At 45.7% G+C, this 24169-nt stretch overlaps 1 pseudogene; it reads left to right on the top strand.

Annotated features, from left to right (window-relative positions):
* Positions 1–5092: 5092 nt before the first annotated feature.
* On the top strand, positions 5093–22796 carry LOC147084597 (NACHT, LRR and PYD domains-containing protein 3-like; annotated as a pseudogene).
* Positions 22797–24169: the final 1373 nt, after the last annotated feature.

Here is a 24169-nt window from a genome sequence, read left to right as displayed (position 1 = left end):
ACACAGGTCGAGCACTGTCCCGAGGAACTCCTGCAGTGATATCCTGCTGCTGAGACGATTCTCCAGTAACCACACTCCATGGTTTCACACATGTCGAACACTGTCCCGTGGATCTCCTGCAGTAATGTCCTGGTGCTGAGACGATTCACCTCCAATAACCACACTCCATGGTGCCACACACGTCGAACACTGTCCCGAGGATCTACTGCAGTGATGTCCTGGTGCTGAGACGATTCTCCATAAACCACACTCCATGGTGTCACACATATCGAGCACTGTCCCGAGGAACTCCTGCAGTGATGTCCTGGTGCTGAGACGATTATCCAATAACCATACTCCATGGTGTCACACACGTCGAACAGTGTCCCGAGGATCTCCTGCAGTGATGTCCTGGTGCTGAGACGATTCTCCAATAACCACACTCCATGGTGTCACACACGTCGAACACTGCCCGAGGATCTCCTGCAGTGATGTCCTGGTGCAGAGACGATTCTCCAATAACCACACTGCATGGTGCCACACACGTCAAACACTGTCCTGAGGAACTCCTGCAGTGATGTCCTGGTGCTAAGACGGTTCTCCAATAACCACACTCCATGGTGTCACACACGTCGAACACTGGCCCGAGGAACTCCTGCAGTGATGTCCTGGTGCTGGGACGATTCTCCAATAACCACACTCCATGGTGTCACACACGTCGAACACTGTCCCAAGGAACTCCTGCAGTGATGCCCTGGTGCTGAGACGATTCTCCTCCAATAACCACACTCCATGGTGTCACACACGTCGAACACTGTCCTGAGGAACTCCTGCAGTGATGTCCTGGTGCTGAGACGATTCTCCAATAACCACACTCCATGGTGTCACACACGTCGAACACTGTCCCGAGGAACTCCTGCAGTGATGTCCTGGTGCTGAGACGATTCTCCAATAACCACACTCCATGGTGCCACACACGTCGAACACTGTCCCGAGGATCTCCTGCAGTGATGTCCTGGTGCTGAGACGATTCTCCAATCACCACACTCCATGGTGTCACACACATCGAACACTGTCCCGAGGAACTTCTGCAGTGATGTCCTGGTGCTGAGACGATTCTCCAATAACCACACTCCATGGTGTCACACAGGTCGGACGCTGTCCCGAGGATCTCCTGCAGTGATGTCCTGGTGCTGAGACGATTCTCCAATAACCGTACTCCATGGTGCCACACACGTCGTACACTGCCCCGAGGATCTCATGCAGTGATGTCCTGGTGCTGAGACGTTTCTCCTCCAATAACCACACTCCATGGTGCCACACACGTCGTACACTGTCCCGAGGAACTCCTGCAGTGATGTCCTGGTGCTGAGATTATTCTCCAATAACCACACTCCATGGTGTCACACAGGTCGAAAACTGTCCCGAGGAACTCCTGCAGTGATGTCCTGGTGCTGAGGCGATTCTCCAGTAACCACACTCCATGGTTTCACAAACGTCGACCACTGTCCCGAGGATCTCCTGCATTAATGTCCTGGTGCTGAGTCGATTCACCTCCAATAACCACACTCCATGGTGCCACACACGTCGAACACTGTCCCGAGGATCTCCTGCAGTGGTGTCCTGGTGCTGAGACGATTCTCCAATAACCACACTCCATGGTGCCACTCACGTCGAACACTGTCCCGAGGATCTCCTGCAGTGATGTCCTGGTGCTGAGACGATTCTCTAATAACCACACTCCATGGTGTCACACACGTCGAACACTGTCCAGAGGATCTGCTGCAGTGATGTCCTGTTGCTGCGATGAATCTCCAATAACCACACTCCATGGTGTCACACACGTCGAACACTGTCCCGAGGAGCTCCTGCAGTGATGGCCTGGTGCTGAGACGATTCTCCAATAACCACACTCCATGGTGTCACACACGTCGAACACTGTCCCGAGGAACTCCTGCAGTGATATCCTGGTGCTGAGATGATTCTCCAATAATCACACTCCGTGGTGTCACACACGTCGAAAACTGTCCCGAGGATCTCCTGCAGTGATGTCCTGGTGCTGAGACGATGCTCCAATAACCACACTCCATGGTGTCACAAACGTCGAACACTGTCCTGAGGAACTCCTGCAGTGATGTCCTGGTTCTGAGACGATTCTCCAATAACCACACTCCATGGTGACACACAAGTCGAACACTTTCCCGAGGATCTCCTGCAGTGATGTCCTGGTGCTGAGAAGATTCTCCAATAACCACACTCCATGGTGTCACACATGTCGAACACTGTCCCGAGGATCTGCTGCAGTGATGTCCTGTTGCTGCGATGAATCTCCAATAACCACACTCTATGGTGTCACACATGTCGAACACTGTCCCGAGGATCTCCTGCAGTGATGTCCTGGTGCTAAAACGGTTCTCCAATAACCACACTCCATGGTGTCACACACGTCGAACACTGTCCCGAGGAACTCCTGCAGTGATATCCTGGTGCTGAGATGATTCTCCAATAACCACACTCCGTGGTGTCACACACGTCGAAAACTGTCCCGAGGATCTCCTGCAGTGATGTCCTGGTGCTGAGACGATGCTCCAATAACCACACTCCATGGTGTCACAAACGACGAACACTGTCCTGAGGAACTCCTGCAGTGATGTCCTGGTTCTGAGACGATTCTCCAATAACCACACTCCATGGTGACACACAAGTCGAACACTTTCCCGAGGTTCTCCTGCAGTGATGTCCTGGTGCTGAGACGATTCTCCTCCAATAACCACACTCCGTGGTGCCACACACTTCGAACACTGTCCCGACGATCTCCTGCAGTGATGTCCTGTTGCTGAGACGATTCTCCAATAACCACACTCCATGGTGCCACACACGTCGAACACTGCCTTGATGTCAATCACAGTCAATATCACCTCAGAGCTGGATTTCAGTTCTTTGGTACTTGTTTGGAGTCGATTATTCCTGGTGGAACTCAAATTGAGCCTCGGTGAGCAGCTTATTTGTGATGATGTGCTGCTTGATCGCAGTGTTGATAACTCCGTCCAACACTTTGATGATTGAGAGCAGATTTGTCCTGCTCTTTGTGGACAGGGCATACCTGGACAATTCTCTACATTCTCGGGCAGATTCCAGTGCTGTGGATGTCCTGGAACAACTTTACTAGAGGTGTGGTTAATTCCAGAGCACAGATCGTCAACACCACAGCCAGAATATTGACGGGACCTTTAGCATTTGCTGTGCCCAGTGCATTCATTTGTTTCTTGATATCGAAATGTGGGGGAACTAAGCACTAAATCTCACACCTACTGTACATTCTGGACCTTTTGTCACCTTTAGTGCTTCCTCCAAGTTGTGTTCATAATGGAGGAGTACTGATTCATCGGCTGAGGGAGGGTGGTAGGTGGTAATCAGCAGGAGGTTTCCTTGCCAATGTTTGACCGGAACCCATGAGACGTCCTTGGCTCCGGAGTCAATGTTAATGACACGAAGGGCACTTGCATCTGAGGGAATATCACTGTGCCACAAAACTGGTGGGTCTGTCCTGTCCGATGAATGCTGATGGAGGTACCTGGGATGTTGGCTAATAAATATGATTTTAAATGTATCACTACGTCACACAGTTGCTTGACTAATGTGTGGTCCACTTCTCCGTACTTTGGCTCCAATCCCCAGGTGTTAGTGAGGAGGGCTTTTCAGTGTTGACTGGGCTGGGTGTTCCTTCGCTGTGTCCGAATCCAATGCCAAAGCCGAACGGTCCGCCCAGTTTTATTCTTCTGTATCCTTCTTTCGAGAGGCTTTCTAGGCCATTTCAGAGGCCACCACATTGGTGAAGGACTGGAGTCACGTATAGGCCAGGCGTAAAGGGCATTGGGTTTTACAACAATCTTTACTAATACCAGCTTTTTATTTCGAAATGTTTCAAATTCGAATTTGAATTCAAATTCATGAAACAATCACGATGGGATTTGAACAGTTATCTCTGGATTACTCGTCCAGTAACATAACCAACACGCTGTCGTTCTCCACACCTCGCCCACTCTATATCATTACCCGTCCAGTAACATAACACATAGGCTATCGTTCTCCACACCTCGCCCTCTCTATATCATTACCCGTCCAGTAACATAACTAACAGGCTATCGTTCTCCACGCCTCGCCCTCTCTATATCATTAATCTTCCAGTAACATAACCAACACGCTATCGTTCTCCACACCTCGCCCTCTCTATATCATTACCCGTCCAGTAACATAACACATAGGCTATCGTTCTCGACGTCTCATCATCTCTGTGTCCATTGTCTGATTGCACCTCTGTGAAATGCCTATTGATGCTTTCTTTCTTGCATTAAAGGTGTTATATAAATGTAAGTTTTGATGATGAAAGTCCTGATTACACCAAACCCATTGCTAGATATCTGTTCCCGGTTACCGAGATTTCATTGCGGCAGCGGATGTGTAAAATAACGGGTGTCGGACATTTCAATTACCGAGGGGAAAAGGTGATTAGATTTTTCATCATTATTTTTATTGGTCGATTCTCCGGCCCTTCACTAACAGTGATTGTTTCGATTAGTCAGTGTAATTTCTCAGGCAGTTTTCTAGCTGTTTCTCTCACTTCAGATTCCTTCCTTCCCTGCCACTAGAGTTCTGACTCGCTGCTTTTTTATTTCTCGGGAAATCACAAAGAATGGCAGCAGGAAAAAATGTGAGAAATGAGTCTATCACATTGTCAGTCAGTAATCTGATGTCATGTTGGATATTGAAGGACAGAGACAAATAATCACATTAAAACTGCTGCAGATTCTGTAATTCCTCACTCACCGAGAACTATAAATCATCAAATTTCTTTGCCGTTAATGACTGAATCAAGATGTTTACAGAATATTCAGCCCATGTTCAGAATGGATCAGAACCCGGCACAGTGACTGCTTCCTGTGCTCAACAACTGGGAGATCCCATCACTGAGCAGATCCTTTCCTTCTCATTCTCGGTGTTTATATTTCACTCAGCTCCTCAATATATTCATTATTGTTCTTTATAGAAAGTCACTGAGCTCGTGGAGAAGGGAAACCAGGCAGACAGTTCCAAACTTCTCCTAAATCTGGTGATGGAGAAATGCTCTCAGGCCCGAATGGTGATGTGGGAATCCTTTGTGAAAATACGCCATGGGGTATCAAAGCTGGACAAAATACTGAAAGAAATACAGGAACATGGTACGGTAAAAACACACTGAATAGAAATTCAGGTTCAAACAGGATTTACTATAATATTACACAGATCTGATTGCATGAACGCTAATTTACTTAAACAGGTTCTGAACCATTTGATTGCATGAACATCGCACGAGGTTTATCCGAAGTACCCAGTCACCTGAAAGGTAAGTGATGAAATGGAGATTTCAGGCTGTTTATCTCACTATCCAAATATTTGACTCGAGACGATTGTTTAAAGATTGTCAGAATCTGTGAATGAGAATTCACGATATATTAATGATCTAGACGAGGGAACTAGTAGTAATATCTCCAAGTTTGCAGATGACACAAAGCTGGGTGGGCGTGTGTGCTGTGAGGAGGATGCCGAGAAACTCCAGTATCATTTGGACAGGTTGGGTGATTGGGCAGAGGCATGGCAGATGCAATATAATGTGGATAAATGCGAGGTTATCCACTTTGGTGTCAAAAACAGGAAGGCAGATTATTATCTGAATGTCAATAGGTTGGGAGAAGGGGAAGTGCAATGAGACCTGGGTGTCCTTGTGCACCAGTCGCTGAAGGTAAGCATGCAGGTGCAGCAGGCGGTTAAGAAGCCAAATGGTATGTTGGCCTTCGTAGCGAGAGGGTTTGAGTACAGGAACAAGGATGTCTTGCTGCAGTTGTACAGGACCTTGGTGAGACCACATCTTGAATATTGTGTGCAGTTTTGGTCGCCTTATCTGAGGAAGGGTGTTCTTGCCATGGAGGCAGTGCAGCGAAGATGCACCAGGCTGATACCTGGGATGGCAGGAATGACGTATGAGGAGAGATTGGTTCGATTGGGCTTATACTCGCTGGAGCTTAGAAGAATGAGAGGGAATCTCATTGAAACTTATAAAATTCTAACAGGACTAGACAGACTAGATGCAGGAAGGATGTTCCCGATGGCCGGGGAGTCCAGAACCAGGGGTCACAGTCTAAGGATAAGGGGTAGGCCATTTAGGACAGAAATGAGGAGGAATTTCTTCACCCAGAGAGTGGTGAATCTGTGGAATTCTCGACCACAGAAGGCAGTAGAGGCCAATTCATTAAATATATTCGAGAAGGAGTTGGATATATTTCTTAAGGCTAAAGGGGTCAAGGGATATGGGGAGAAAGCAGGGACAGGGTACTGAATTTGGATGATAAGCCATGATCTCATTGAATGGCGGAGCAGGCTCAAGGGGCCGAGTAACAGACTCCTGCTCCTATCTTCTATGTTTCTATATTTCAGAGGCTAAGGAAATAGTATTGAATATTGTTTGGATGCGTGATTAATCCACAATAGTTCTGCATCGATTCAATTTACAAAATGCCGATTTTTGAATTATTAAACTTGCAGGTCTTGCATGCTCCAGTTAATCCAACTGCACATTGCCTACACCTGGTAGGATCCTGATATTCTGTGAAAGCCCACACACACCTGGCAGGATCCTGATACACTGTGAAACCCCATACACACCTGGCAGGATCCAGATACACTGTGAAACCCCATACACACCTGGCAGGATCCTGATAAACTGTGAAACCCCATACACACCTGGCAGGATCCTGATACACTGTGAAACCCCATACACACCTGGCAGGATCCTGATACACTGTGAAACCCCATACACACCTGGCAGGATCCTGATACACTGTGAAACCCCATACACACCTGGCAGGATCCTGATACACTGTGAAACCCCATACACACCTGGCAGGATCCTGATACACTGTGAAACCCCAAACATACCTGGCAGGATCCTGAAACACTGTGAAACCCCATACACACAAGGCAGGATCCTGATACACTGTGAAACCGCATACACACCTGGCACGATCCTGATACACTGCGAAACCCCATACACACCTGGCAGGATCCTGATACACCGTGAAACTCCATACACACCTGGCAGGATCCTGATACACTGTGAAACCCCATACACACCTGGCAGGATCGTGATACACTGTGAAAACCCATACACACCTGGCAGAATCCTGATACACTGTGAAACCCCATACACACTGGCAGGATCCTGATAAAGTGTAAAACCCCATACACACCTGGCAGAATCCTGATACACTGTGAAACCCCATACACACCTGGCAGGATCCTGATACACTGTGAAACCCCATAAACGCACTGGCAGGATCCTGATACACTGTGAAACCCCATACACACTGGCAGGATCCTGATACACTGTGAAACCCCATACACACCTGGCAGGATCCTGGTACACTGTGAAACCCCACACACACCTGGCAGGATCCTGATACACTGTGAAACCCCATACACACCTGGCAGGATACTGATACACTGTGAAACCCCATAAACACCTGGCAGGATACTGATACACTGTGAAACCCCATACACACCTGGCAGGATCCTGATACACCGTGAAACCCAATACACACCTGGCAGGATCCTGATACACTGTGAAGGCACATAAAAAAACCTGGTTATGCTGATAGATTTAGATGAGGAAAGACGGGAGGAGGCTCGAGTGGAGCATAAACGCCAGCATGGACTGGTTGGGCCGAATGGCCTGTTTCTGTGCCGTATATCCTATGTAATGATTAGGGACAGCAAATGGCCATTTGTCCCAAATGAGCGTTTCCCTATTATAAAGATCAACCCAACTAGCCCTTTTCTGTGTATCCACAGAATCGCAATTACTTGTCCCCGTACCCCACTGACACCGCCCCTTTAGTCTCCTTCCCTGATAACTGTTCCCCCGCTCTATTACCCTTTGGGTAAAAAAGTTACCTTGGTTTCCCTTCCTACTTCTGACTTTCAATTTTCTCAGTTACTAATTATTTTGTAAATGTGAGCCTGTTTCCTGCACTGATGTTGGGAATTCCATTAAAACGTTTCAGTACAGAAGTCTCTTGCCCAAACAAAGCACAACTAACCCCCTCAATCTAAACTCCTAATACCTTGAATAATCTTTCTCATTCCCCTCTGTACCTTCAGAATGACACTAACCTTCACCAGTGATCAGGTGATTGTGGAGGTGGAGTTAATACACCAGATAACCTGAGTCCTGAAGCAAAAGCAAATTACCTCCCGAGCTTTCACAGTCTGTCGCTCGCTCAGTGCCCACAATACCACAGATAACATGTACGAGTCCTGATATAAGAACAGTGGATTTCTGTTCAGGATCGGAGAGGATTAAAGAGTGAATTCCAGAACTTAGGGCCGAGGAAGCAGAAAAAAGACTGGCAATGATGGAATGATGAAAATTTGGGACGCTGAAGGGGCCAGAATTGGAGGAGTGCAGCGATCTCGGGTTGTAGGGCTGGAGGAAGCCAGAGGGATAGGGAGGGTGAGGTCATGGAGGGATCGGAATGCAAAAATTATTATTTTTAAAACGAGGCATTGCCGGACGCGGAGCTGATGTAGGTCAGCGAGGAATGGGGTGAGGGGTGAACGGGACTTGGGGCAAGTTAGGTTAGGGGCAGCAAAGTTTTGGATGACCAAGTTTCTGGAGCGTGCAAGGTGGGAGGCCGACCAAGAACGCTTTGGAATAGGGAGGCTGAGCAGGAGAGGGTTGGAGTTGTTCATCTGGTGGTAATGAAGACAATGGTGTGGGTTTCAGCAGCAGATGAGCTGAGGCAAGGGCGGAGACAGCCAATATTATGGAGGTGGAAGTGGGCGGTGTTGGTGATGGAGAGGATATGGGGTTGGAATCTCAGTTCAATTCAAATAGTCCACCGATTGGAACTTACTTCCCTTCCCAGTCTGTCCATCACCCAATGTACACAATATCATAAATAACGTGCCCAAGGTCTGATAAAATATTAGTGGGGTTCAGACCATTCACTGTCTGTCCCTCTTCCACAGATATCCAATGTCCTATTTCCCATTTCTGAAGATTGTAAGCACCACTGACTGAGTGAATGATTGATCCACTAGAAGTCTACTGCCTTGTAACCTGGATCATGTGTGGATTTGTAATGAACATAAGAAATAAGAGCAGGAGGAGGCCATTTGGCCCTTCAAGCCTGCTCCGCCATTCAGTGAGATCATGGTTGATCTTCTACCTCATCTCCACTTTCCTGCACGAGCCCCATATTCCTTTATTCCCTTAATATTCAAAAATCTATCGATCTCTGTCTTGAATATACTCAACGACTGAGCCTCCACCGCCCACTGGGGTAGAGAATTCCAAAGATTCACCACCCTCTGAGTGAACAAGTGTCTCCTCATCTCAGTCCTAAATGGCCGACCTCTTATTCTGAGACTGTGACCCCTGGTTCTAGACTCCCCAGCCAGGAGAAACATCCTCCCTGCATCTACCCTGTCAAGCCCTGTAAGAATTTTGTATGTTTCAATGAGATCACCTCTCACTCTTCTGAACTGTAGAGAATATAGGCCTAGTCTACTCAATCTCCCCTCATAGAAAAGTCCCCCCATCCCAGGAACCAGGCTGGAGAACCTTTGTTTCACTCTCTCTATGGCAAGTATATCTTTCCTTAGGTAAGGAGACCAAATCTGTACAAAATACTCCAGCTGTGGTCTCACCACAGCCCTATAGAACTGCAGTAAGATGTCTTTACTCTTGTACTCAAATCCTCTTGTAATAAAGGCCAACATACCAGTTGATTTCCTAATTGCTTGCTGTACCTGCATGTTAACTTTGTTATTTGTGTACAAGGACACCCAGGTCCCTCTGAACACCAACATTTCCCAATCTCTCACCATTTCAAAAAATTCTGCTTTTCTATTTTTCCTACCAAATTGGACAAATTCACATCTCTCCACATTTTATTCCATGTGCCATGTTCTTCCCCATGCACTTAGCCTGTCTACATCCCCTTGAAGCCTTCTTGCAACCTCCTCAACTTACATTCCCACTCAGCATTGAATCATCAGCAAACTTAGATAAAGTACATTTGGTATCTGCATCCAAATCATTGATATAGTGAATAACTGAGGCCAAAGCAGTGATTCTTGCAGTACCCAACTAGTTACAGCCTGCCGACCAGAAAATGACCTGTTTATTCCTACTCTCTTCTGTCCGTTAACCAATCCTCAATCCATGCTAGTACATTAACCCCCAGTCCCATGAGTCCTAATGACTGAGGTTTAATAACCTCTTGTGTGGCACCTTATCGAATGCCTTCTGAAAATCCAAATACACTACATCCACTGGTTCCCCCTTATTTATTCTGCTAGTTACAACCTCAAAAATCTCTAACAGGTTCGTCAAACACGATTTCCCTTTCATAAACCATGTTCACTCTGCCCAATCCTATTATTATTTTCTAATTGCCCTGTTACCACTTCCTTAATAATAGATTCTATCATTTTCCCTACGACTGATGTCAGGATAACTGGTCTGAAGTTCCTCATTTTCTCTCTCCCTCCTTTTGTAAATAGTGGGGTTACATTTGCTACCTTCCAATCCACGGGGACTGTTCTAGAATCAAGGGAATTTGGGAAAATGTCATCCAGTGCATCCACTATCTCTATAGCCAACTCTTTCAAAACCCTAGGATGAAGGCCATCAGGTCCAAGGGATTTATCGGCTTTCAGTCCAGTACTTTTTTTTAACTAATACAGGTCCACAATCCCTTATACGAAACCCTTGGAGCCAGATGTGTTTCGGAATTCGGAATTTTTCGGATTTCAGAATGGTTTTACGGTAACACCCTAGCGGGGATCTGGGCAGCACCCCGTAAGCAAACACATTAATATTTCTGCAGCGAACCTTATGAATATTCACTGAGTGGGATAAATAAAGACTATAAATAGTAATTTATTTGTACAGTAATAATTTGGTAAATTAAATAGTGGGATAAATATAGACCATAAATACTCTAGTACAGTTTATTGAACCAGTCAGAAAATATTTCTCTGGTTACCCATGCTTTCTTGCTCGCATAATAATACACAAGTAAATTGCGTACACCTTTCAAACACCTCATGTTGGCTTTTTCCAATCACTAACATCTTTAATGTGTGTGCCTGCAGCATTGGCACACCCAAGAAAAGTCAACCTGTCCTTAGCGTCCTTTAAACCTGCTGGTGCACTCTCATCAGCCGTTGTTAATGTTATTCTAGGAACGTAGCGCCAGGACAGAGCTGTTTCATCAGCATTGTAAATTACACTCAAAATCACAATAACAAAAAATATCAGAGAGCAGCAGATGCACGTGTGACTGGTAGCAGCATTGAGACACAACTGATGCCTCACTCTTGCGTGGGTCGAGCATCGACCGCATCGGGTCATGTTTGGCACCACTCGGGTCATGTCGTGCACACGAGTGACGCTCCACAAAAAAACTTTCAGTCTTCAGAGCTTTTCGAATTTCGGAATTACGGATAAGGGATTGTGGACGTGTACTAATTTCTTTCAGTTCCTCATTCTCGCTGGACCCTTGGTTCTCCACTATTTCCGGGAAGTTTTTTGCATTTTTCTTCCGTGAAGATAGACACTAAGTATTTGTTTAATTTATCTGCCATTTCCTTATTTCCCGTTAAAATTTCTCCTGTCTCAGCTTGTAATAGACCCACATTTACTTTCACGAATCTTTATCTTTTTACATAACTATAGCAGATTTTACAGTCTGTTTTTATGTCTCTCGCTAGTTTACTCTCATTCTATTTTCCCTTTCATTTTCAATTTCTGTTCCTCCTTTGCTGAATTCTAAAATACTCACAAACTCAGGCTTACTACTCTTGACAACAATATAAGCATCTTCCTTTGATCTAATACTATCTTTAACTTCTCTTGTTAGCCACAGTAGGAACACTTTTCCTGTGGAGCTTTTGTGCCTTTTAAAGGAATGTATATTTGTTGTAAATTATGTATTAATTCTTTAAATGCTCGCCAGTGCTTGTCTACCATCATAGCTTGTATTTAATTTCCCAATCTTTCTTAGCCAACTCGCCCCTCATACCTACGTAGTTTGCTTTGTTTAGTTTTAAGACCCTAGTTTCAGATTTAACTAAATCACCTTTAAACTCTACATAAAATTCTATCATATTATGGTCACTCTTCCCTAAAGGCCCCTTTACTACAAGGTTATTCATTAATCCTGTCTTATTGCACAATACTAGATCTAAACTAGCCTATTCCCTAGTTGGTTCCTCAACATACTGATCTACAAACCTAACTTGCACTCATTCCGTGAATTCGTCCTCCACAGTATTACTGCAAATTTGGTTTGTTCAATCTATATGTAGATTAAAGTACCCCAAGATTATTGTATTGCCCTTGTTACATTCTCCTCTAAGTTCATGATTTATATTCTGCCCTACGTTACAACTACTGTTTGGGGGCCTATACACAACTCCCACCAATGTTTTCAGCCCCTTGCTGTTTCTTAGCTCCACCCAAACTGACTCTACTTCTTGATTTTCAGAGGTAAGATCCTTTCTCTCTACTGCCTTTATCCCATTGTTTATTATCCGGATTAAGCCTCCTCCTTTTCCATTTTGCTTAACTCTTCTAAAAGTTAAGTATCCTGATATATTTAGTTCCCTACCTTGGCCACTTTGCAACCAGGTCTCCGTTATGGCTATTAGATGAAACCTGTTAATTTCTGTCTGCAGTATTAATTCATCTATTTTGTTGTGAATGCTTCACGCATTCAGATGTAATGCCATTAGCTTTATCTTATTTCTATTTTTCCCTGATGTCACCTTAGTCACTGATGCCTTATTACCTTTGTTAGCCTCTCTCTCCCATCCTGGCCCACTCTGCTTATTTTTACCCAAAACTCTACTCTGCTCTAGAGCCTTGAAATTTCTCTCACTGCTTTTAAATTTACTCTTTCCTGAAGCCTCCCACCCCCAACCCTTCATTAGTTTAATGCCCTGTCTATTGCCCCAGTTATTCGGTTCGCCAGGGCACTGGTCCCAGCCCCGTGGAGCCCATCCCAAAGGAACAGCTCCCTCTTTCCCCAGTACTCGTGCCAGTGCCCCATAAATTGAAAGCCCTTCCTCCCACACCACTCGTTGAGCCACACAGTTAAACCTCTATTCTGTTTGTCCCTATGCCAATTTGCGCGGGGCTCAGGTACCAATCCAGAGATCATTACCTTTGAGGTTCTGTATATTAATTTGGATCCTAGCTCCTCAAACTTCCTCAGTAGGACCTCTTTCCTAGTTATACCTCTGTCTTTGGTTCCTACATGGACCATGACAACTGGATCCACCCCCTCCCACTCCAAGTTCTTCTCCAGCCATAAGGAGATGTCAATAGTAAAGGGCAGGCCGGAAAGTATTAACCATCAGATGTATAAGACATATCATTGTAACCTGCATGTTCAGTGAATATTAGAATCAAGTGAGGATTCGAAACTGATCTCGGCCATTGTTCGCTTTCAAACGAGGTTTCCATTAACTGAGTTTTAATTTCAACACCCACCTCTATTGCAGCTGTGAATTAAATCTTGCAACATTTTACTGAATAATGAAATGTTATTGAGAAGTTAACTTTATGTCAATACAACTAACATTGAGAACCACTTTAAGTTTGTTCTCATTGAAGATGTTCAACAGAAACACAAGGAAACACTCCGGGTACAAACTGAAACACTGAGAGTGAAAACTATCCTAATAAAGGAGAAGGTTAAGATTTTCCAGCTGGTTGATCGATATGTTGAGCTTACGGTCATTTCTGCTGTTTGAGATAGGACACTTGGAGAACATGAACTGCTGGCAAGAGGCCGAGACCATGAAGAGTGGAGAAAGCAACATCTCCGGGGAGTGCTGGAAAAAATCCGAACTGATCAATTGTTCCACAGCAGTTTTTCCCATAGAAAATCCAAATCTGGGAGTTCAGGGGCAGTGCGCGGAGTCCCAGGGATTAGAAAAACAACAATGGTACAAAAGATTGTTCATGACTGGGCCACTGGGAAAATATACCCACACTTTCAATTTGTTTTCAGTTTTGAATTTCGCGATTTGAATGCTATTAACTGCAGAATAAACCTGAGGAACCTGATACTCATTTTCTATCCTTACTTGAGGAATATTCTGGGAGAGCTCTGGAAGAACCCAGAGGGATTGCTGTTTATATTCGATGGTTTGGATGAATTCAAGGACAGTATCGATTTTGCTGACAATTGGAGAAATAAAGAACCTCAGCACAGGTGCACAGATCCCGAATGCCGATGTAAAGTGCCTGACATTGTGTACAGTTTAATACAGCACAAGCTGCTCCCAGGATGTTCAGTGCTAGTGACCAGCCGCCCTACTGAATTACATTTATTGGAAAAGGCTGAGATCAGTGTCTGGGCTGAAATCCTGGGATTTGTTGGTGAAGAGCGGAAGAAATATTTCAACAAATTTTTTGAAGATCAGACGGTGGCAGCAGTTGTTTTCAAACATGTGGAGGAGAACGAGATCCTGTACACCATGTGCTACAACCCTTCCTACTGCTGGATCCTCGGCCTGTCACTGGGCCCCTTCTTTACACAAAGAGACAGGAATCAGCAGCAAGTTCCCAAGACCATCACCCAACTATATTCCTAATATATTTACAACAGTCTGAAAAACCATGGCCGAGAGTCTGAAAGCCCCCGTGATGTGTTACTGAAGCTTGGTGAGATGACCTTCACAGGAGTCTCCGAGAAGAAGATTGTGTTTGGAAATGGAGATTTGATCAAGTACAATCTGCAACCTTCCCAGTTCCTGTCTGGATTCATGATGGAACTTCTGGAGAGAGATGATTCTGTCCAGAGTGTGGTGTACACATTCCCGCACCTCACCATCCAAGAGTTTGTAGCCGCACTCGCACAATTCCTGACTCCAGATCCCGGGGACATCCTGAAACTCCTCAGGGAAGCCCACAGCAAGGCAGATGGGCGCTTTGAGATATTTCTCCGTTTTTTTGCTGGTCTCTCCTCCCCACAGGCAGCTCGGCCCCTGGAGGAGTTTCTGGGTCGATTTCTTCATCAAACAACCTACCGAGCGATTGACTGGGTGAAGGAGAAGGTTGAAGGACAGATTGGAGACACAGAGAGTGAAACTGGTAAAAGGAACCTCCTGCACACATTCCACTACCTGTTTGAGTCTCAGAATAAAGCACTGGCTCGGACCACAGTGGGATCTGTGGAATCACTTACATTTCGTGGATTGACATTTACCCCGATTGACTGTGCGGTCCTGTCTCATGTCATTGGACTCTGTGATACAATAAAAGAACTCGATCTAGATAGATGCTCCATTCAGTGTGAAGGACTCCAGTGGCTGGGACCCGTACTGCACAAATGCTGGGTTTTGAGGTAACTGTTTATTTGTCTCTAACTGTTGGGTGAATTGTGGAACAGTCAGGGATTGTGTTGTTGCTCCGTAATGAAGGGAAACAAACAGTTCAGTTAAGCCAAAGAGAAGCAGATTCAACACAAATATGACCAATAATAAGAGGATTGGTCAGTAATTCCCTAAGGACTGGAGAATCTAAACTGGATCCTTGTGAACAAGTAGGGATTTTACAGTCTTTATCGGATCAGCAGATACAGGTCACTGAGAGTCTGATAATTTAATTACAATAAATGATATTTAATAAGGCTGGACAGCAGAATATAAACATAAAATATAATCCGGCAGTAAAGATAAAATTGATTTAAAATTTTTTCCACATCCAACATTTCAACGAGAAACAGGAGAGAAATCCGAGTTTAAATCACTAACAGTTCGATATTTACTCCAATACCGTTGCAGGGTGTGTCCTGTCGAGGGGGTAGTTTCCTGGATTGGGAATAATGGGGAATCGGGAATTCGTTCAGCTGTAAATATTTACAATTATTCACAGTCCTGAACATTGTGTAAAGATTGAAATTCAGGATCTTACACCTGCTGGTGAAAAGGTTCCAATCTAACCGGAGTACACACACCAGCCAGCGGTGGGGCCTCGCACACAGCGGGCGGCTCCTGGGTAAACTTGGGGCAGTGAAACTGGGAATTCCCCATAAACCGCCCCCTGTGTGTGAGGCCCCACTCGGGGAGGGAACTTCCGAAAATTCCCCAAAAACTGTCGGGCCAGTTACCCCTGAAATAAATGTAGAGTCAGTTTAATGGGAATAAAGTGAGCAGCAGTAGCCAACTTCCTGGCACCATGGGTGAGGTTCTGCTGCACAGGACGGGAGGAAAAAGAACGGGAGAGCTATAGTGATAGGGGAATCTATTGTAAGGGGAATAGATAGGCGTTTCTGCGGCCGCAAACGAGACTCCAGGATGGTATGTTGCCTCCCTGGTGCAAGGGTCAAGTATATCTCAGAGCGGCTGCAGGGCATTCTGGAAGGGGAGGAAGAACAGCCAATTGTCGAGGTGAATATAAGGACCAACAATATAGGTAAAAAAAATGGGATGAGGCCCTAAAAGCTGAATATAGGGAGTTAGGAGGTAAATTAAAAAGTAGACCCTCAAAAGTAGTAATCTCAGGATTGCTACCAGTGCCACGTGCTAGTCACAGTAGAAATAGAAGGATATTTCAGATGAATACATGGCTAGAGGAATATGCAAGGGGGAGGGATTCAAATTCCTGGGGCATTGGAACCGGTTCTGGGTGAGGTGGGACCAGGACAAACTGGATGGATTGCACCTGGGCAGGACTGGGATCGAAGTTCTAGGGGGAGTGTTTTCTAGTGCTGTTGGGGAGGGTTTAAACTAAAATGGCAGGAGGTTGGGAACCTGTGCAGGGAGACAGAGGAATGGGAAGCAAGCATAGAAGCAAAAGACAGGAAGGAGAAAAGCAAAAGTGTAAGGCAGCGAAATCAAAAGTGTAAATCAAACAGGGATACAGTAAAAAAGAATTCAAAAAGGACTGAGAGTTAAAAAACAAGCCTCAAGGCTTTCTGTCTTAATGCGAGGAACATTCGTAATAAGGTGGGTGAATTAGCTGTGCAAATAGATGTAAACGGATATGATATAATTGGGATTACGGAGACGTGGCTGCAGGGTGACCAAGGCTGGGAATTCAACATCCAGGGTATTCAATATTCATGAAGGACAGGCAAAAAGGAAAAGGAGGTGGGGCAGCATTGCTGGTTAAAGAGGAGATTAACACAATAGTAAGGAAGGATATTGGCTCTGATGATGTGGAATCTGTATGGGTAGAGCTGAGAAATACCAAGGGGCAGAAAACGTTAGTGGGAGTTGCATACAGAACCCCAAACAGCAATGCAGAGAATGGGGATGGCATTAAATGGGAAATCAGAGACGTGTGCAATAAGGGCACAGCAGTTATCATGGGTGACTTTATTAATAATAATAATCAACTTTATTGTCATTGTTAGTGCACAAGTGCAGTACAACGAAATGTAGGCTTGCGGTTCCCGAGAGTGTACATTTAGATTAAGACATTTAAACATTCAACATTCATTTGGCTTGTAATACATTAACATAAACAAAATAAAGTGCATTGGCAGATGTGCAGGCTTTAGAGTTTATTTGTGGAATTCAGTAGGATGACAGCCCTGGGAAAGAAGCTGTTCCTAAATCTGGTCGTTTGGGTGCAAATGCATCTCTAGCGCCTCCCAGATGGCAGGGCGGCGAGCAGACTGTGGCTGGGGTGGATCGGGTCTTTGATGGTGGTCAGTGACCTCCGTAAACAGCGTTTCTGGTAGATGTTCTCTGGGCTAACCAAATTAGTGACAATACTTTGGAGGAGGAATTCCAAGAGTGTATACGGGGTGGTTTCCAGGACCAATATGTCGAGGAACCAACTAGAGATCAGGCCATCTTAGACTGGGTATTAAGTAATGAGAAAGGATTAATTAGCAATCTTATTGTGCGCGGCCCCTTGTGGAGGAGCGATCATTTTATGATAGAATTCTTCATTAAGATGGAGAGTGAAGTAGTTGACTTAGAGACTAGGGTCCTGAATTTAAATAAAGGAGACTACGATGGTCTGAGGCGCGAGTTGGCTAGGATGGATTGGGGAACGTTACTTAAAGGATTGATGAAGGTCCTTTCTGCTGTGTAAAGAAATTCCCTGTTGTGTAATGATGTTCCCTGTTATATAAAGTTGTTCCCGGTTGTGTAAAGATGTTCCCTGTTATACAAAGTTGTTCCCTGTTGTGTAAAGATGTTCTCTGTTGTGTAAAGGTTTTCCCTGTTGTTTAGAGATTTTGTCTGCTTTGTAAAGATGTCCAATATTGAGTAATGTGTTTCTGTTGTGTAAAGGTTCTCCGTGTTGTGTAACGGTGTTCCGTCTTGTGTGAAGGTATTCCCTGTTGTGTAAAGGCCAAGAGCACAATCTGGTGCTGGAAAGGCGGCGCTGCCGGAATGCGTTGAGAGAAAGGGGAAGACCAAGGCTGTTGCTAGTTTGCAGGATTTGCAGCTTATGTTGGTGCGAATAAGCTGATTTGAAAGTTGAGTTGCAGTTTCTTCTGTTTATTGCAAGAAGGAAGTTGCTGTAAGTAAAGCATAAAGTGCGATAAAAATACCTGCCGCATTCAGCCTGAAATTCACCATTATTATAAGAGCAGAGAACAATAGGGAATATTTGCCCTCCTAATCACAAGTTCCTCAGACTAATGGCATGAAAAACACATGTGACTCACATCCTGAACACAGAGTCCAGATCCACGCCAAGTTTTTTTAAAATTGCAGAATGTATCATTTCTTAACCATGTCTCAATGTCACATTCACTGTCTGGATAGGTTAGCTTGAAAAAACATCTTCGTGTTATATTAATCGGATTGGAGCACAGAAGCAAATGGGAGGGGCTGTTGAAACGGCAAGTTTGGAAGGGCGAACGGGGAAACGACGGAGAGATGGAGGGTGCGAGAGTGACAACAATGGGGGGCGTGGTCGACAGATTGCAAGAAATGGAAGAAACACAAATGTAAACGTGGTGTATATCTGAATAAGTGAGAGGCAGCAGGTGTGGAGACGAGTGAGTGAACGGTCTGCATTCAGTTGGTTGGGTGGCGGTGTTTGAAGTGTTCGGTGCTGGTTTCAGGCCAATTATGAACCAGAGGAAATTCTGCAAATCGTATCTGCCTGTCAATAATAACTGAAGGTAAAGGTGACTTAATAGTGAACAAAACCAGCCTGCCTGCACACGAAGCAATTTATGAATGCTGCAACATGTGACAGCGGTTGGATTCGAACGCATGCTCCCGGCGAAACTGGAGAACAAATCCAGCACCTTTGACCGCTCGGCCACGCTACCACAGTCCATCGGCATCCATGAAGAAAATGGTGAAGGAGTGACATAATACAAACAAGCCACTCTGCGTGCAAGGTTCACTGCTGTGGGTGAAGTAGCGAAATTTATGACAGCAGTAATATCGGGCAGTGGTGGGGGTTGAACCCAACGCCTTAGAGCGGTTGGCCACGCTACCACGCTGATTTGTTTTGGTTCTGAAACCAGTAACTAATGCTTGAAATGTGTCTTTGTCTTGTTAATAAAAGGGGAAATCAAAAGGATTAAACTTGGTAGACGGAAAACTCTTTTCTGATGCAAAACATTAGATCAGAAGAAGCAACGTGTTCACAGGGCAACACTAATAAATAGATGTCTGTTGGAGCTCAACGATTTAATTGATAATTTATCCCTAAATCAAAAGAAAAAATAAAACAGATGAGCTGATCATTATCTCATTGCTGCTTGTGGGAGATGCTGTGTGCAAATTGGCTGCGGCGTTTCCAACATTGTAACAGTAACTGCAATTCAAAATACTTCATTGATTGTAAAGTGCTGTGGGTCATCCTGAAGTGGAGAAATGCGCTACGGCAATACAAGTCTGAAAAAAGCATGTGGGCCTGAGGGGAAACAGTGCAAGAGGACAACAAATAAAGTCTGGAGAACCGGCGGCAGAGAGTCAGTGAGAGTGGAGAGTGCGAGCCTGAGGGGAAACAGTGCAAGAGGACAACAAATGAAAGCGGGAGAACCGGCGGCAAAGAGTCAGTGAGAGTGGAGAGTGCGAGCCTGAGGGGAAACAGTGCAAGAGGAGAACAAATGAAAGCGGGAGAACCGGCGGCAGAGTGTCAGTGAGAGCGGAGAGTGCGAGCCTGAGGGGAAACAGTGCAAGAGGACAATAAATAAAATCTGGAGAACCGGCGGCAGAGAGTCAGTGAGAGTGGAGAGTGCGAGACTGAGAGAAGAAAGAAACAACGGTAGAAAAAAGAAAGATAATCCTTTCAAAAGGAAATATGTGAGAAATTAGCCAATTGTGGTAGTAATATTCTGAGCGTAGCCGGCACATTTTGATCTTCCTTCTAACGCTCTCTCATTTGAACTATTCCTGCTGCATTGAGCCTGAAATTTACCATAATTATAAGAGGAGAGAATAAGAGGAAATATTTGCCCTCTAATCACACGTTCTCAGACTAATGGAATTAATAACACATCTGACCCAAATCCTGAACACAGAGCCCAGCTCAACACCTGCTTATACAGAAGGGATCTTCTCTTATCCTTGCCTTAACGTAACTTTCACTTTCTGGATAGGTTAGATTGAAAAACATATTGGTGTAATATTAATCGGATTGGAGCACAGGAGCAGATGGGAGCTGCTTTTTAACCGACAGGTTTGGTAGGGGGACCAGTGAAACGGCGGAGAGATGGTGGGTCCAGAATGGCTGCACAGGGGGTTTGCGGTCGATAGATTGTAAAAAATGTAAGAAACAAAAATGTAAAAGTGGTGGATATCTGAATAAGTGAGAGGCAGCAGGTGTGGAGAAGAGTGAGTGAACGGTCTGAATTCAGTTGGTTGGGTGACGATGATTACAGTGCTCGGTGCGAGGTTCAGGACAATTATGGACCAGTGGAAATTCTGCAAATCGTATCTGCCTCTCAATAACAACTGAAAAGGAAAGGTTAGCATGGAGCTCCATGAAGAAACTATCATAATACGGAACAAACCGCCCTGCCTTCACGGTGTACTGCTGTTGGTGAAATTTATGAAAGCCACAATATTTGGCAGCGGTGGGATTTGATTTGCCTCGGTTGCAAAACTAGTGAAAGACCCAGCTTGTTCCCAAAGAATTCTGGTTACTTGACTATGTTAACCCTCTCAAAGAGCGGGATTGTAAGAAATAGCTTTAAGATTCAAGGGTGGGTTTTAATTAATTCTGAGAACAGAGACTGACAACAGTTGGTGTCAGAAGTGGGATACTGCAGGTAAGGACCATAGGAGTTAAAAGCACTGGAATTGAAGGCTGAGGCGAGAACCGGGTCGTGTCCTAAGGAAATAAGTCAGAGTAAGGCTTCTAGGAGGAACACAGACTCGTTCTTTCACCAGTGGGGCTAAAACCATGTATGGGCCAGTCAGTATTATATTAACCACTTAGTAAATTGTTCCTCATGGAGACCACGGACTGACGGAATTGATTAGACATAAGTATGTATTTCTGATTTCGAGTATATGTTGATACGTTTGTGCCGATAAAGGATAAGATGGAGTATAAGAATATATGTAACAATTAATACGGGTCACATGGGTGATGAGGGGAGACTTCTTTCACCGGACGTTCTGGCTATGGCCACCAGTGTCACTGCCGTTCAACGGGTCTGAGAGGCTAACTTGAAATTTCAAAGTGAGCTGATTAAAAAGGGGTGGAAGGAAACAAGCCCAGTAGTTGAACAAATAAACTGGTGGGCGGAACAAAAGGACGCCGAAAAGGGCAATTACAGGGCGGTTTTGTGTGCTTGTTGGAAGGATCAGATGGGACCCATAATCGTGGATAAGGAGAGGGGGAGACCGGCCCCATTACAATAATTCTTGAGAACCGTGCAGTAGGCTAAAGTCCAAGTCCGTAGTCTCCTGCACCTCAAGCCACCAGAGACTGAGAATCCAGACGAATTAAAAAGCTAGGGTGACATTGTCGAGGCTCTACAAAAAGGTACTCGAGACATGTCGAACTTAAATCCCGGGCCCCCGTTGGGGACCATAGTCCTTCAACGAGTCGAGACCACCCAACCCACGTGCCTCCCAAAATACGCTTATATCTACCCCCCCCCTTACCACCTCAGTCTGGGGCCGAAAAATCCAATCCCGTGGCCCCCGTCCGAGTTAACCAGGCGGTAGGAGCTCAAAACCTAGATATAGGTGGGTGGGGTACGATGGGCGAGGCACAGACTTTTATACCCCAGGAGAGATCCAGCGTCATCCTTCTCATTCCTGAACTCAAAAGACACAATCCTAACATTGAAGTATGGGCAAGAATACGAAGTGATGTTCGGCACATTAATTTGTCCATACAAGACATAACATATATTATCGAGGTGAAATGTCACTCTATGGTTTATGGGGCGTTAATGTCCCAGCCATGGCGATGGATTATGAGATCCAATTCGTTGGTTTGAAAAATTGGGTTCAGTCCAGAATGCAAAGGCACCGCTACCTGGATGGGGCTGACCGCCCTGCGCCAGAGTCCCGGAGAAAACCTCAATGTGTACATTGATCGAGTAATCGAGCAGTATGAACACTGGGGCCAGATGAATGGCATTCCCCCTAAACATGAGGACCCACGGTTTGTAGATAGTTTACTCCAGGGATTGAAAAAGCCCTACCAAACCACCGTCCGAATGGGAGCCAGACCCCAGGCCATGGAAGCCGGAATGCGGGAGTGGGCTCGTCGACTTTTTTGGCTCCATCAGGCGGACCTTTATGACCTATGGGTGTACTAATTTCGGGCGGACAGTGCATCAACAGGCCGACTGTTACCAGCAGGGTGGAGGTAAAGAAGGGCAGGGACCAAGCCGACCCGCTTCAGGCCCTCGCACTCAGTTTATCTGGACGCCCTGATGTGTGTCCTGGAGACATTAGTTTTAGGGGGTATCAAACTGAATCCAATCAAAACTCAAATTGGGCATCCTCCGGTTACCTGCCTTGGTCAGACCATCTCCCCAGAGGTTAGGACACTGACCCCCGAAATGGTTCAAGCATTCATGCAGATGCCGTGACCCGTCACTGTCTCTGGCCTGTGAAGAGTGATGGGATTGTTTAACTGTTGCCATACCTACGTCGCCGACCTCACCGAATTGGCAAGCCCTGAAAACGACCTCTTAAGAGAGGGCCCCCGGGAGAGGCAAGGCTGAATTGGACACCAGAGGCAGTCGAAGCTTTGAGATGGTCAAATCACTTTGGCCAACGCACTTGCCCTGGGTCTCCCGGACCCAGCTAAACCATTCCACCTGTGGAATTGGATGGGCAATCAGGTGTATAGTGCGGTAATGGGACAATCCCGGAACGATCAAATACGACCAGTAGGATAGTGCTCCTGCCCGGTACCATCCTCCATGATGGGACAGGCGCCGTGCCTAGCGGCCACTGATTGTCCTGCCTGGGCGGTAGAAGCAATAGAGTCTATGGTAGGTCCCGGGAAGGTAATCCTTCATACCTGCCACAGCCTCGTGAAACTTCTTGCAGGCAGTCTGAAAACTATTTCCAACCTGAGCCGTGAGAGATGGGAGGCTTGTTTATTGGGTATGGGGGTTCGGATCGAGGTGGTAACCGACCCTCGAGCGAACCCAGCATCCTTCCTAATCGACGAAGGGACACCCATGACTGCACCACTGTTTTACATCTCGATAGTCAGCGACCCCTCCTAACCAAACCCATAGCCGAGGTCTGCCTAGAGATGTACGTGGATGGGTCCAGTTATTACCACGACGGCCGACGGGTCACCGGATGGGCAGTAGTAGGTCCGTCGGGACAGACCCTCGCCCAAGGGGCCCTGGGGATGGGAGGAGCCCAGCTAGCAGAAATCACCACCCTCACTAGAGCCCTTCAATTGACAGAAGGAACAACCGCCAATATCTATACACATGTAAGAAGTCACACAACACCAGGTTATAGTCCAACAGTTTTATTTGAAATCACAAGCTTTCAGAGCGCTGCTCCTTCGTCAGGTGATGTCTTCACCTGACGAAGGAGCAGCGCTCCGAAAGCTTGTGGTTTCATATAAAACTGTTTGACTATAACCTGCTGTTGTGTGTCTTCTTACATTTGTCCACCCCAGTCCAACAGCGGCATCTCCACACAATATCTATACAGACAG

This window comes from Somniosus microcephalus, unplaced genomic scaffold (genome assembly GCF_052327205.1).
Source record: "Somniosus microcephalus isolate GS21.2 unplaced genomic scaffold, FLI_Smic_1.0 unresolved_chr9, whole genome shotgun sequence".
Taxonomy (NCBI): domain Eukaryota; kingdom Metazoa; phylum Chordata; class Chondrichthyes; order Squaliformes; family Somniosidae; genus Somniosus; species Somniosus microcephalus.
Note: the sequence above shows the minus strand (reverse complement) of the source record. Positions and strands in the feature narration are given on the sequence as shown.